Raw genomic sequence first — 14,613 nt, 5'->3', positions numbered from 1 at the left:
TAGAACAAGTCCCACACACTGCTACAAGCCGAAGTCAAAATATTTTTTCAGAGCTAGATGCAGATAAAAATAGTTTTGAATTTGCAACATGGTGGAGGTTAGTATAGATGGAATAGTAGAACAAGTCCCACACATTGCTACAAGCCAAAATATTTTTTCAGAGCTAGATGCAGATAAAAATTATGTTGAATTTGCAACCTGGTGGAGGTTAGTATAGATGGACTAATAGAACAAGTCCCACACACTGCTACAAGCCGAAGACGCAATATTTTTTCAGAGCTAGATGCAGATAAAAATTATTTTGAATTTGCAACCTGGTGGAGGTTAGTATAGATGGACTAATAGAACAAGTCCCACACACTGCTACAAGCCGATATATTTTTTCAGAGCTAGATGCAGATAAAAATTATTTTGAATTTGCAACCTGGTGGAGGTTAGTATAGATGGACTAATAGAACAAGTCCCACACACTGCTACAAGCCGAAATATTTTTTCAGAGCTAGATACAGATAAAAATTATTTTGAATTTGCAACCTGGTGGAGGTTAGTATAGATGGACTAATAGAACAAGTCCCACACACTGCTACAAGCCGAAATATTTTTTCAGAGCTAGATGCAGATAAAAATTATTTTGAATTTGCAACCTGGTGGAGGTTAGTATAGATGGACTAATAGAACAAGTCCCACACACTGCTACAAGCCGAAGACGCAGTATTTTTTCAGAGCTAGATGCAGATAAAAATTATTTTGAATTTGCAACCTGGTGGAGGTTAGTATAGATGGACTAATAGTACAAGTCCCACACACTGCTACAAGACGAAATATTTTTTCAGAGCTAGATGCAGATAAAAATTATTTTGAATTTGCAACCTGGTGGAGGTTAGTATAGATGGACTAATAGAACAAGTCCCACACACTGCTATAAGCCAAAATATTTTTTCAGAGCTAGATGCAGATAAAAATTATTTTGAATTTGCAACCTGGTGGAGGTTAGTATAGATGGACTAATAGAACAAGTCCCACACACTGCTACAAGCCGAAATATTTTTTCAGAGCTAGATGAAGATAAAAATTATTTTGAATTTGCAACCTGGTAGAGGCTAGTATAGATGGACTAATAGAAGAAGTCCCACACACTGCTACAAGCCGAAATATTTTTTTAGAGCTAGATGCAGATAAAAATTATTTTGAATTTGCAACCTGGTGGAGGTTAGTATAGATGGACTAATAGAACAAGTCCCACACACTGCTATAAGCCAAAATATTTTTCAGAGCTAGATGCAGATAAAAATTATTTTGAATTTGCAACCTGGTGGAGGTTAGTATAGATGGACTAATAGAACAAGTCCCACTCACTGCTACAAGCCGAAATATTTTTTCAGAACTAGATGCAGATAAAAATTGTTTTGAATTTGCAACCTGGTAGAGGTTAGTATAGATGGACTAATAGAACAAGTCCCACACACTGCTACAAGCCAAAATAATTTTTCAGAGCTAGATGCAGATAAAAATTATTTTGCATTTGCAACCTGGTGGAGGTTAGTATAGATGGAATAATAGAACAAGTCCCACGCACTGCTACAAGCCGAAGCCGAAATATTTTTTCAGAGCTAGATGCAGATAAAAATTATTTTGAATTTGCAACCTGGTGGAGGTTAGTATAGATGGACTAATAGAACAAGTCCCACACACTGCTACAAGCCAAAATATTTTTTCATAGCTAGATACAGATAAAAATTATTTTGAATTTGCAACCTGGTGGAGGTTAGTGTAGATGGACTAATAGAACAAGTCCCACACACTGCTACAAGCCGAAATATTTTTTCAGAGCTAGATGCAGATAAAAATTATTTTGAATTTGCAACCTGGTGGAGGTTAGTATAGATGGACTAATAGAACAAGTCCCACACACTGCTATAAGCCAAAATATTTTTTCAGAGCTAGATGCAGATAAAAATTATTTTGAATTTGCAACCTGGTGTAGGTTAGTATAGATGGACTAATAGAACAAGTCCCACACACTGCTACAAGCCGAAATATTTTTTCAGAGCTAGAAACAAATAAAAGTTATTTTGAATTTGCAACCTGGTGGAGGTTAGTATAGATGGACTAATAGAACAAGTCCCACACACTGCTACAAGCCAAAATATTTTTTCAGAGCTAGGTGCAGATAAAAATTATTTTGAATTTGCAACCTGGTGGAGGTTAGTATAGATGGACTAATAGAACAAGTCAAACACACTGCTACAAGCCGAAATATTTTTTCAGAGCTAGATGCAGAAAAAAATTATTTTGAATTTGCCACCTGGTGGAGGTTAGTATAGATGGACTAATAGTACAATTCCCACACACTGCTACAAGCCGAAATATTTTTTCAGAGCTAGATGCAGATGAAAATTTTTTTGAATTTGCAACCTGGTGGAGGTTAGTATAGATGGACTAATAGAACAAGTCCCACACACTGCTACAAGCCAAAGCCGAAATATTTTTTCAGAGCTAGATGCAGATAAAAATTATTTTGAATTTGCAACCTGGTGGAGGTTAGTATAGATGGACTAATAGAACAAGTCCCACACACTGCTATAAGCCAAAATATTTTTTCAGAGCTAGATGCAGATAAAAATTATTTTGAATTTGCAACCTGGTGGAGGTTAGTATAGATGGACTAATAGAACAAGTCCCACACACTGCTACAAGCCGAAATATTTTTTCAGAGCTAGATGCAGATAAAAATTATTTTGAATTTGCAACCTGGTGGAGGTTAGTATAGATGGACTAATAGAAGAAGTCCCACACACTGCTACAAGCCGAAATGTTTTTTCAGAGCTAGATGCAGATAAAAATTATTTTGAATTTGCAACCTGGTGGAGGTTAGTATAGATGGACTAATAGAACAAGTCCCACACACTGCTACAAGCCGAAATATTTTTTCAGAGCTAGATGCAGATAAAAATTATTTTGAATTTGCAACCTGGTGGAGGTTAGTATAGATGGACTAATAGAAGAAGTCCCACACACTGCTACAAGCCGAAATATTTTTTCAGAGCTAGATGCAGATAAAAATTATTTTGAATTTGCAACCTGGTGGAGGTTAGTATAGATGGACTAATAGAAGAAGACCCACACACTGCTACAAGCCAAAATATTTTTTCAGAGCTAGATGCAGAAAAAAATTATTTTGAATTTGCCACCTGGTGGAGGTTAGTATAGATGGACTAATAGTACAAGTCCCACACACTGCTACAAGCCGAAATATTTTTTCAGAGCTAGATGCAGATAAAAATTTTTTTGAATTTGCAACCTGGTGGAGGTTAGTATAGATGGACTAATAGAACAAGTCCCACACACTGCTACAAGCCAAAGCTGAAATATTTTTAAAGAGCTAGATGCAGATAAAAATTATTTTGAATTTGCAACCTGGTGGAGGTTAGTATAGATGGACTAATAGAACAAGTCCCACACACTGCTATAAGCCAAAATATTTTTTCAGAGCTAGATGCAGATAAAAATTATTTTGAATTTGCAACCTGGTGGAGGTTAGTATAGATGGACTAATAGAACAAGTCCCACACACTGCTGCAAGCCAAAATATTTTTTCAGAGCTAGATGCAGATAAAAATTATTTTGAATTTGCAACCTGGTGGAGGTTAGTATAGATGGACTAATAGAACAAGTCCCACACACTGCTACAGGCCGGAGTATTTTTTCAGAGCTAGATGCAGATAAAAATTATTTTGAATTTGCAACCTGGTGGAGGTTAGTATAGATGGACTAATAGAACAAGTCCCACACACTGCTACAAGCCGAAGCCGAAATATTTTTTCAGAGCTAGATGCAGATAAAAATTATTTTGAATTTGCAACCTGGTGGAGGCTAGTATAGATGGACTAATAGAAGAAGTCCCACACACTGCTACAAGCCGAAATATTTTTTCAGAGCTAGATGCAGATAAAAATTATTTTGAATTTGCAACCTGGTGGAGGTTAGTATAGATGGACTAATAGTACAAGTCCCACACACTGCTACAAGCCGAAATATTTTTTCAGAGATAGATGCAGATAAAAATTTTTTTGAATTTGCAACCTGGTGAAGGTTAGTATAGATGGACTAATAGAACAAGTCCCACACACTGCTACAAGCCGAAGTCAAAATATTTTTTCAGAGCTAGATGCAGATAAAAATTGTTTTGAATTTGCAACATGGTGGAGGTTAGTATAGATGGAATAGTAGAACAAGTCCCAAACATTGCTACAAGCCAAAATATTTTTTCAGAGCTAGATGCAGATAAAAATTATGTTGAATTTGCAACCTGGTGGAGGTTAGTATAGATGGACTAATAGAACAAGTCCCACACACTGCTACAAGCCGAAGACGCAGTATTTTTTCAGAGCTAGATGCAGATAAAAATTATTTTGAATTTGCAACCTGGTGGAGGTTAGTATAGATGGACTAATAGTACAAGTCCCACACACTGCTACAAGACGAAATATTTTTTCAGAGCTAGATGCAGATAAAAATTATTTTGAATTTGCAACCTGGTGGAGGTTAGTATAGATGGACTAATAGAACAAGTCCCACACACTGCTATAAGCCAAAATATTTTTTCAGAGCTAGATGCAGATAAAAATTATTTTGAATTTGCAACCTGGTGGAGGTTAGTATAGATGGACTAATAGAACAAGTCCCACACACTACTACAAGCCGAAATATTTTTTCAGAGCTAGATGAAGATAAAAATTATTTTGAATTTGCAACCTGGTAGAGGCTAGTATAGATGGACTAATAGAAGAAGTCCCACACACTGCTACAAGCCGAAATATTTTTTCAGAGCTAGATGCAGATAAAAATTATTTTGAATTTGCAACCTGGTGGAGGTTAGTATAGATGGACTAATAGAACAAGTCCCACACACTGCTATAAGCCAAAATATTTTTCAGAGCTAGATGCAGATAAAAATTATTTTGAATTTGCAACCTGGTGGAGGTTAGTATAGATGGACTAATAGAACAAGTCCCACTCACTGCTACAAGCCGAAATATTTTTTCAGAACTAGATGCAGATAAAAATTGTTTTGAATTTGCAACCTGGTAGAGGTTAGTATAGATGGACTAATAGAACAAGTCCCACACACTGCTACAAGCCAAAATAATTTTTCAGAGCTAGATGCAGATAAAAACTATTTTGCATTTGCAACCTGGTGGAGGTTAGTATAGATGGAATAATAGAACAAGTCCCACGCACTGCTACAAGCCGAAGCCGAAATATTTTTTCAGAGCTAGATGCAGATAAAAATTATTTTGAATTTGCAACCTGGTGGAGGTTAGTATAGATGGACTAATAGAACAAGTCCCACACACTGCTACAAGCCAAAATATTTTTTCATAGCTAGATACAGATAAAAATTATTTTGAATTTGCAACCTGGTGGAGGTTAGTGTAGATGGACTAATAGAACAAGTCCCACACACTGCTACAAGCCGAAATATTTTTTCAGAGCTAGATGCAGATAAAAATTATTTTGAATTTGCAACCTGGTGGAGGTTAGTATAGATGGACTAATAGAACAAGTCCCACACACTGCTGCAAGCCAAAGCCAAAATATTTTTTCAGAGCTAGATGCAGATAAAAATTATTTTGAATTTGCAACCTGGTGTAGGTTAGTATAGATGAACTAATAGAACAAGTCCCACACACCGCTATAAGCCAAAATATTTTTTCAGAGCTAGATGCAGATAAAAATTATTTTGAATTTGCAACCTGGTGGAGGTTAGTATAGATGGACTAATAGAACAAGTCCCACACACTGCTACAAGCCGAAATATTTTTTCAGAACTAGATGCAAATAAAAATTATTTTGAATTTGCAACCTGGTGGAGGTTAGTATAGATGGACTAATAGAAGAAGTCCCACACACTGCTACAAGCCGAAATATTTTTTCAGAGCTAGATGCAGATAAAAATTATTTTGAATTTGCAACCTGGTGGAGGTTAGTATAGATGGACTAATAGAACAAGTCCCACACACTGCTACAAGACAAAATATTTTTTCAGAGCTAGATGCAGATAAAATTTATTTTGAATTTGCAACCTGGTGGAGGTTAGTATAGATGGACTAATAGAACAAGTCCCACACAGTGCTACAAGCCGAAATATTTTTTCAGAGCTAGAAACAAATAAAAGTTATTTTGAATTTGCAACCTGGTGGAGGTTAGTATAGATGGACTAATAGAACAAGTCCCACACACTGCTACAAGCCAAAATATTTTTTCAGAGCTAGGTGCAGATAAAAATTATTTTGAATTTGCAACCTGGTGGAGGTTAGTATAGATGGACTAATAGAACAAGTCAAACACACTGCTACAAGCCGAAATATTTTTTCAGAGCTAGATGCAGAAAAAAATTATTTTGAATTTGCCACCTGGTGGAGGTTAGTATAGATGGACTAATAGTACAAGTCCCACACACTGCTACAAGCCGAAATATTTTTTCAGAGCTAGATGCAGATGAAAATTTTTTTGAATTTGCAACCTGGTGGAGGTTAGTATAGATGGACTAATAGAACAAGTCCCACACACTGCTACAAGCCAAAGCCGAAATATTTTTTCAGAGCTAGATGCAGATAAAAATTATTTTGAATTTGCAACCTGGTGGAGGTTAGTATAGATGGACTAATAGAACAAGTCCCACACACTGCTATAAGCCAAAATATTTTTTCAGAGCTAGATGCAGATAAAAATTATTTTGAATTTGCAACCTGGTGGAGGTTAGTATAGATGGACTAATAGAACAAGTCCCACACACTGCTACAAGCCGAAATATTTTTTCAGAGCTAGATGCAGATAAAAATTATTTTGAATTTGCAACCTGGTGGAGGTTAGTATAGATGGACTAATAGAAGAAGTCCCACACACTGCTACAAGCCGAAATGTTTTTTCAGAGCTAGATGCAGATAAAAATTATTTTGAATTTGCAACCTGGTGGAGGTTAGTATAGATGGACTAATAGAACAAGTCCCACACACTGCTACAAGCCGAAATATTTTTTCAGAGCTAGATGCAGATAAAAATTATTTTGAATTTGCAACCTGGTGGAGGTTAGTATAGATGGACTAATAGAAGAAGTCCCACACACTGCTACAAGCCGAAATATTTTTTCAGAGCTAGATGCAGATAAAAATTATTTTGAATTTGCAACCTGGTGGAGGTTAGTATAGATGGACTAATAGAAGAAGACCCACACACTGCTACAAGCCAAAATATTTTTTCAGAGCTAGATGCAGAAAAAAATTATTTTGAATTTGCCACCTGGTGGAGGTTAGTATAGATGGACTAATAGTACAAGTCCCACACACTGCTACAAGCCGAAATATTTTTTCAGAGCTAGATGCAGATAAAAATTTTTTTGAATTTGCAACCTGGTGGAGGTTAGTATAGATGGACTAATAGAACAAGTCCCACACACTGCTACAAGCCAAAGCTGAAATATTTTTAAAGAGCTAGATGCAGATAAAAATTATTTTGAATTTGCAACCTGGTGGAGGTTAGTATAGATGGACTAATAGAACAAGTCCCACACACTGCTATAAGCCAAAATATTTTTTCAGAGCTAGATGCAGATAAAAATTATTTTGAATTTGCAACCTGGTGGAGGTTAGTATAGATGGACTAATAGAACAAGTCCCACACACTGCTGCAAGCCAAAATATTTTTTCAGAGCTAGATGCAGATAAAAATTATTTTGAATTTGCAACCTGGTGGAGGTTAGTATAGATGGACTAATAGAACAAGTCCCACACACTGCTACAGGCCGGAGTATTTTTTCAGAGCTAGATGCAGATAAAAATTATTTTGAATTTGCAACCTGGTGGAGGTTAGTATAGATGGACTAATAGAACAAGTCCCACACACTGCTACAAGCCGAAGCCGAAATATTTTTTTAGAGCTAGATGCAGATAAAAATTATTTTGAATTTGCAACCTGGTGGAGGTTAGTATAGATGGACTAATAGAACAAGTCCGACACACTGCTACAAGCCGAAATATTTTTTCAGAGCTAGATGCAGATAAAAATTATTTTGAATTTGCAACCTGGTGGAGGTTAGTATAGATGGACTAATAGAACAAGTCCCACACAATGCTACAGGCCGAAATATTTTTTCAGAGCTAGATGCAGATAACAATTATTTTGAATTTGCAACCTGGTGGAGGTTAGTATAGATGGACTAATAGGACAAGTCCCACAAACTGCTACAAGCCGAAGCCGAAATATTTTTTCGGAGCTAGATGCAGATAAAAATTATTTTGAATTTGCAACCTGGTGGAGGTTAGTATAGATGGACTAATAGAACAAGTCCCACACACTGCTACAAGCCGAAATATTTTTTCAGCGCTAGATGCAGATAAAAATTATTTTGAATTTGCAACCTGGTGGAGTTTAGTATAGATGGACTAATAGAACAAGTCCCACACACTGCTACAAGCCGAAATATTGTTTCAGAGCTAGATGCAGGTAAAAATTGTTCAGAATTTGCAACCTGGTGGAGGTTAGTATAGATGGACTAATAGAACAAGTCCTACACACTGCTACAAGCCGAAATATATTTTCAGAGCTAGATGCAGATAAAAATGATTTTGAATTTGCAACCTGGTGGAGGTCAGTATAGATGGACTAATAGAACAAGTCCCACACACTGCTACAAGCCGAAAAAAATTTTCAGAGCTAGATGCAGAAAAAAATTATTTTGAATTTGCTACCTGGTGGAGGTTAGTATAGATGGACTAATAGAAGAAGTCCCACATACTGCTACAAGCCGAAATGTTTTTTCAGAGCTAGATGCAGATAAAAATTATTTTGAATTTGCAACCTGGTGGAGGTTAGTATAGATGGACTAATAGAACAAGTCCCACACACTGCTACAAGCCGAAATATTTTTTCAGAGCTTGATGCAGATAAAAATTATTTTGAATTTGCAACCTGGTGGAGGTTAGTATAGATGGACTAATAGAACAAGTCCCACACACTGCTACAAGCCGAAATATTTTTTCAGAGCTAGATGCAGATAAAAATTATTTTGAATTTGCAACCTGGTGGAGGTTAGTATAGATGGACTAATAGAACAAGGCCCACACACTGCTACAAGCTGAAGCCAAAATATTTTTTCAGAGATAGATGCAGATAAAAATTATTTTGAATTTGCAACCTGGTGGAGGTTAGTATAGATGGACTAATAGAACAAGTCCCACACACTGCTACAAGCCGAAATATTTTTTCAGAGCTAGAGGCAGATAAAAATTATTTTGAATTTGCAACCTGGTGGAGGTTAGTATAGATGGACTAATAGAACAAGTCCCACACACTGCTACAAGCCGAAATATTTTTTCAGAGCTAGATGCAGATAAAAATTATTTTGAAATTGCATAGATGGACTAATAGAACAAGTCCCACACACTGCTACAAGCCAAAATATTTTTTCAGCGCTACATGCAGAAAAAAATTATTTTGAATTTGCAACCTGGTAGAGGTTGGTATAGATGGACGAATAGAACAAGTCCCACACACTGCTACAAGCCGAAATATTTTTTCAGAGTTAGATACAGATAAAAATTATTTTGAATTTGCAACCTGGTGGAGGTTAGTATAGATGGACTAATAGAATAAGTCCCACACACTGCTACAAGCCGAAGTCGAAATATTTTTTCAGAGCAAGATGCAGACAAAATTTGTTTTGAATTTGCAACCTGGTGCAGGTTAGTATAGATGGACTAATAGAACAAGTCCCACACATTGCTACAAGCCAAAATATTTTTTCAGAGCTAGATGCAGATAAAAATTATTTTGAATTTGCAACCTGGTGGAGGTTAGTATAGATGGACTAATAGAACAAGTCCCACACACTGCTACAAGCCGAAGATGCAATATTTTTTCAGAGCTAGATGCAGATAAAAATTATTTTGAATTTGCAACCTGGTGGAGGTTAGTATAGATGGACTAATAGAACAAGTCCCACACACTGCTACAAGCCGATATATTTTTTCAGAGCTAGATACAGATAAAAATTATTTTGAATTTGCAACCTGGTGGAGGTTAGTATAGATGGACTAATAGAACAAGTCCCACACACTGCTACACACCGAAATATTTTTTCAGAGCTAGATGCAGATAAAAATTATTTTGAATTTGCATAGATGGACCAATAGAACAAGTCCCACACACTGCTACAAGCCAAAATATTTTTTCAGCGCCACATGCAGAAAAAAATTATTTTGAATTTGCAACCTGGTGGAGGTTAGTATAGATGGACTAATAGAACAAGTCCCACACATTGCTACAAGCCAAAATATTTTTTCAGAGCTAGATGCAGATAAAAATTATTTTGAAATTGCAACCTGGTGGAGGTTAGTATAGATGGACTAATAGAACAAGTCCCACACACTGCTACAAGTCGAAGACGCAATATTTTTTCAGAGCTAGATGCAGATAAAAATTATTGTGAATTTGCAACCTGGTGGAGGTTAGTATAGATGGACTAATAGAACAAGTCCCACACACTGCTACAAGCCGAAATATTTTTTCAGAGCTAGATGCAGATAAAAATTATTTTGAATTTGCAACCTGGTGGAGGTTAGTATAGATGGACTAATAGAACACGTCCCACACACTGCTACAAGCCGAAGCCGCAGTATTTTTTCAGAGCTAGATGCAGATAAAAATTATTTGAATTTGCAACCTGGTGGAGGCTAGTATAGATGGACTAATAGAACAAGTCCCACACACTGCTACAAGCTGAAATATTTTTTCAGAGCTAGATACAGATAAAAATTATTTTGAATTTGCAACCTGGTGTAGGTTAGTATAGATGGACTAATAGAACAAGTCCCACACACTGCTACAAGCCGAAATATTTTTTCAGAGCTAGATGCAGATAAAAATTATTTTGAATTTGCAACCTGGTGGAGGTTAGTATAGATGGATAATAGAACAAGTCCCACACACTGCTACAAGCCGAAGCCGAAATATTTTTTTAGAGCTAGATGCAGATAAAAATTATTTTGAATTTGCAACCTGGTGGAGGTTAGTTTAGATGGACTAATAGAACAAGTCCGACACACTGCTACAAGCCGAAATATTTTTTCAGAGCTAGATGCAGATAAAAATTATTTTGAATTTGCAACCTGGTGGAGGTTAGTATAGATGGACTAATAGAACAAGTCCCACACACTGCTACAGGCCGAAATATTTTTTCAGAGCTAGATGCAGATAACAATTATTTTGAATTTGCAACCTGGTGGAGGTTAGTATAGATGGACTAATAGAACAAGTCCCACACACTGCTACAAGCCGAAGCCGAAATATTTTTTCAGAGCTAGATGCAGATAAAAATTATTTTGAATTTGCAACCTGGTGGAGGTTAGTATAGATGGACTAATAGAACAAGTCCCACACACTGCTACAAGCCGAAATATTTTTTCAGCGCTAGATGCAGATAAAAATTATTTTGAATTTGCCACCTGGTGGAGGTTAGTATAGATGGACTAATAGAAGAAGTCCCACACACTGCTACAAGCCGAAATGTTTTTTCAGAGCTAGATGCAGATAAAAATTATTTTGAATTTGCAACCTGGTGGAGGTTAGTATAGATGGACTAATAGAACAAGTCCCACACACTGCTACAAGCCGTAATATTTTTTCAGAGCTAGATGCAGATAAAAATTATTTTGAATTTGCAACCTGGTGGAGGTTAGTATAGATGGACTAATAGAACAAGTCCCACACACTGCTACAAGCCGAAATATTTTTTCAGAGCTAGATGCAGATAAAAATTATTTTGAATTTGCAACCTGGTGGAGGTTAGTATAGATGGACTAATAGAACAAGGCCCACACACTGCTACAAGCTGAAGCCAAAATATTTTTTCAGAGATAGATGCAGATAAAAATTATTTTGAATTTGCAACCTGGTGGAGGTTAGTATAGATGGACTAATAGAACAAGTCCCACACACTGCTACAAGCCGAAATATTTTTTCAGAGCTAGAGGCAGATAAAAATTATTTTGAATTTGCAACCTGGTGGAGGTTAGTATAGATGGACTAATAGAACAAGTCCCACACACTGCTACAAGCCGAAATATTTTTTCAGAGCTAGATGCAGATAAAAATTATTTTGAAATTGCATAGATGGACTAATAGAACAAGTCCCACACACTGCTACAAGCCAAAATATTTTTTCAGCGCTACATGCAGAAAAAAATTATTTTGAATTTGCAACCTGGTAGAGGTTGGTATAGATGGACGAATAGAACAAGTCCCACACACTGCTACAAGCCGAAATATTTTTTCAGAGTTAGATGCAGATAAAAATTATTTTGAATTTGCAACCTGGTGGAGGTTAGTATAGATGGACTAATAGAACAAGTCCCACACACTGCTACAAGCCGAAGTCGAAATATTTTTTCAGAGCAAGATGCAGACAAAAATTGTTCAGAATTTGCAACCTGGTGCAGGTTAGTATAGATGGACTAATAGAACAAGTCCCACACATTGCTACAAGCCAAAATATTTTTTCAGAGCTAGATGCAGATAAAAATTATTTTGAATTTGCAACCTGGTGGAGGTTAGTATAGATGGACTAATAGAACAAGTCCCACACACTGCTACAAGCCGAAGACGCAATATTTTTTCAGAGCTAGATGCAGATAAAAATTATTGTGAATTTGCAACCTGGTGGAGGTTAGTATAGATGGACTAATAGAACAAGTCCCACACACTGCTACAAGCCGAAATATTTTTTCAGAGCTAGATGCAGATAAAAATTATTTTGAATTTGCAACCTGGTGGAGGTTAGTATAGATGGACTAATAGAACACGTCCCACACACTGCTACAAGCCGAAGCCGCAGTATTTTTTCAGAGCTAGATGCAGATAAAAATTATTTGAATTTGCAACCTGGTGGAGGCTAGTATAGATGGACTAATAGAACAAGTCCCACACACTGCTACAAGCTGAAATATTTTTTCAGAGCTAGATACAGATAAAAATTATTTTGAATTTGCAACCTGGTGTAGGTTAGTATAGATGGACTAATAGAACAAGTCCCACACACTGCTACAAGCCGAAATATTTTTTCAGAGCTAGATGCAGATAAAAATTATTTTGAATTTGCAACCTGGTGGAGGTTAGTATAGATGGATAATAGAACAAGTCCCACACACTGCTACAAGCCGAAGCCGAAATATTTTTTTAGAGCTAGATGCAGATAAAAATTATTTTGAATTTGCAACCTGGTGGAGGTTAGTATAGATGGACTAATAGAACAAGTCCGACACACTGCTACAAGCCGAAATATTTTTTCAGAGCTAGATGCAGATAAAAATTATTTTGAATTTGCAACCTGGTGGAGGTTAGTATAGATGGACTAATAGAACAAGTCCCACACACTGCTACAGGCCGAAATATTTTTTCAGAGCTAGATGCAGATAACAATTATTTTGAATTTGCAACCTGGTGGAGGTTAGTATAGATGGACTAATAGAACAAGTCCCACACACTGCTACAAGCCGAAGCCGAAATATTTTTTCAGAGCTAGATGCAGATAAAAATTATTTTGAATTTGCAACCTGGTGGAGGTTAGTATAGATGGACTAATAGAACAAGTCCCACACACTGCTACAAGCCGAAATATTTTTTCAGCGCTAGATGCAGATAAAAATTATTTTGAATTTGCAACTTGGTGGAGGTTAGTATAGATGGACTAATAGAACAAGTCCCACACACTGCTACAAGCCGAAATATTGTTTCAGAGCTAGATGCAGATAAAAATTGTTCAGAATTTGCAACCTGGTGGAGGTTAGTATAGATGGACTAATAGAACAAGTCCTACACACTGCTACAAGCCGAAATATATTTTCAGAGCTAGATGCAGATAAAAATGATTTTGAATTTGCAACCTGGTGGAGGTTAGTATAGATGGACTAATAGAACAAGTCCCACACACTGCTACAAGCTGAAATATTTTTTCAGAGCTAGATAAGGATAAAAATTATTTTGAATTTGCAACCTGGTGGAGGTTAGTATAGATGGACTAATAGAACAAGTCCGACACACTGCTACAAGCCGAAATATTTTTTCAGAGCTAGATGCAGATAAAAATTATTTTGAATTTGCAACCTGGTGGAGGTTAGTATAGATGGACTAATAGAACAAGTCCCACACACTGCTACAGGCCGAAATATTTTTTCAGAGCTAGATGCAGATAACAATTATTTTGAATTTGCAACCTGGTGGAGGTTAGTATAGATGGACTAATAGAACAAGTCCCACACACTGCTACAAGCCGAAGCCGAAATATTTTTTCAGAGCTAGATGCAGATAAAAATTATTTTGAATTTGCAACCTGGTGGAGGTTAGTATAGATGGACTAATAGAACAAGTCCCACACACTGCTACAAGCCGAAATATTTTTTCAGCGCTAGATGCAGATAAAAATTATTTTGAATTTGCAACTTGGTGGAGGTTAGTATAGATGGACTAATAGAACAAGTCCCACACACTGCTACAAGCCGAAATATTGTTTCAGAGCTAGATGCAGATAAAAATTGTTCAGAATTTGCAACCTGGTGG

This window comes from Phyllobates terribilis, unplaced genomic scaffold (assembly GCF_046119375.1).
Source record: "Phyllobates terribilis strain yellow unplaced genomic scaffold, ASM4611937v1 Scaffold_4__5_contigs__length_816908805, whole genome shotgun sequence".
In the NCBI taxonomy this organism is placed as follows: domain Eukaryota; kingdom Metazoa; phylum Chordata; class Amphibia; order Anura; family Dendrobatidae; genus Phyllobates; species Phyllobates terribilis.
Note: the sequence above shows the minus strand (reverse complement) of the source record.